The sequence below is a fragment of the Oryzias melastigma genome, linkage group LG9, assembly GCF_002922805.2.
Source record: "Oryzias melastigma strain HK-1 linkage group LG9, ASM292280v2, whole genome shotgun sequence".
In the NCBI taxonomy this organism is placed as follows: Eukaryota; Metazoa; Chordata; class Actinopteri; order Beloniformes; family Adrianichthyidae; genus Oryzias; species Oryzias melastigma.
This window is the reverse complement of record NC_050520.1, coordinates 23,088,739-23,091,193: the sequence shown is the minus strand read 5'-3', so window position 1 is coordinate 23,091,193 and position 2,455 is coordinate 23,088,739.

Sequence of the window (2,455 nt, the reverse complement as noted above, 5' to 3'; positions counted from 1 at the left end):
ACTACTGGTTACAACCGATCTGCAGATCATCTCTGAACACCGAACACGTCCAACCTTGAGGCAAATAGCCTCCTGTCACTTAAAACAGAGGTTACAATTCACACAGTCTTAATAAAATTGGACACCAGAAGATCGGAAAAAAATTGCCTAGTCTGATGAGTCTCCTTTTCTAATGTGACATTTGGATGGCAGGGTCAGAATTTGGAGTCAATAACATGAATGCATGGATCCATCCTGCCTGATATAAATGGTTCATGCTTGTAGTGGTGGTCTAATGGTGTTGAAGATATTTTCTTGGCTGACTTTGGGCCCTTTTGTACCAGTTGAGCATCATTCCCTACTTCAGTATTGATACTGATCATATCCATCCCTTTATGACCACAGTGTACCATCAACTGATGGCTACTGATGGCTAATAGTATTTCAGATCATGTAACCTGAGACTTTTTTAATCCTCTCATCATATTTTCTCCCAGATTTTGTTTTTTAAAAAGCAATGACGACATTAAAGGTCAAAGGTGAGAAAAGAACACAGATTTTCTTTATATAGCAACAATTCGATAAAACATACATGTCTAAAACTGTCTTTTTTTTTCTTCTTTTTTTAAGATAACACACACTTAAAGAAGTAAAAGATCAACAACATAACAGGGTTTCATGACTTTTCCATGCAGGAAAAAACAGGGCAAATAATCAGTCCCAGACGTCCAATTACAACCAATGCACAGCATATCACACGACCTATGCAATAAAGACGTGTTGTTGCTTGTTATTTCCCAGCCACATAAAACAAAACTTTTTTTCCCATGTGATTGACAATAATTACAAAAAACTCACATGCCAGCTTACTCTAGTAGACGACAGGAGAAAAAAAAACAAGATTTTTTTTTTGTGAAAGCAGAATGGCTGCATTTTCACTACTATTCTAAATTCTGCAAATTTGCTGTTTAAATTGGTTTAAAAGTGGTTAAAATAAGAAAAAGACATCAAACTGTAAAAGATAATCATAGTATTTTGGCATTGTTGTCATCCTATTTCTCAGCAGTGATTTCACTCTTAAGCCAGAAATTGTTATTTTGGTGACTAGACAGAAGATGTCAAGCTCAGGAAACATTGCTGACGCGTATGACAAGCCCCTAATGCTCCACTTAACACCATTCATCTCATTTTACAGTGACTGATCATTTGTCTTATGTTTGTCAACCTTTTCCCTCAGCCAACCATGAAGTAAGCTTTGATTGAGCCTCATCCGTAGGAAGCGATTTTTTGCACGTACGCATTATTCAGTATAGATCTTCAGTCTCGTCACCCTAAAACTTAGGTTGGAACTGCACCAAATCTTAAAAACACAGACTCAAACTTCTCTGACTTTAAAGATGATCCCAATTACTTAAAATGTTTAAACTACATCTGCTTTAAAGTATTTAAGCAGAGCTGGCAGGAGCAGCAGATGAGCTCCTGTGTCCTGTTGAAAGATCTGCAGAACATATCAGTGTCTTCTCTTCTTAGGAATTCAGTATGCTTAGAGATTCAAACAGACAGATCACATGACATGGTTTATCCCAGACACAGCTGTTTGAAAAGGGGATATGAAGTCAAAAAAGGAATTAAAGCCTAAAATCTCAGTTGGATACTTGCCTGTGTAAACACATTACACAGAGGGGTGTGAAAGCTTCTGCAAAACATGAATGGGGCAAACTGAGTGCTTTTTTTAACCAATAAAAATAAAGCAGAATTAAAAATAGAGAGAAAAAAAAGAAGTGTTCAGTTTTTAGATATGCTGTTTTTGATACAAATCACAGCAGAGATCCTTGATAATGTAATTTTTGGGCACCAAAAACAGCAAAAACATCCAGCAAATTGAAGATACCACCTGGACACCAAGGTAGTATCCAACTCTTGACTTTTTCTCAAGAAAGATATGCGTGTATATAGCAATAAATGCTAAACTTGACTTATTGGAAAGGAGTTCACGAAAAAAAAATCCCCTTTTTTTCCAAAATAAAACATCTCAAAAGCTTCATCAATTCATCTTTAATATGTATCCACTGAAGTGCATCTGGTTCTCTTCAGAGCTGTTATCAGATGGTAGACCGACAGAAATATTGGGCTTTGAAACAGAACCGATGCAACATAACAGTGCAAATACACGTGCCATAGTATGTTTTTATTATTATTGGCTGCCGATCAATGTTAGTCATAACAGCTTGTTTTTAAAGCTGACATCACAAATCACTCATGACTTATCATGTCTGGCTGTCTCGGTCAGTGTCTTTAAAGGAGTAGACATACTTTACACATCCTTGACTCCCTTCACATTAAACTGAGACTGCATGCAACAGCTTGACTTTGACTGATGAATGCAACTTAGTATGCCAGAATTCAGGGTTTTCAGTTTATTTACCTCCAGGAACAATATATATATATATTCTAAATGAAAAAAAAAAAAAAAAAA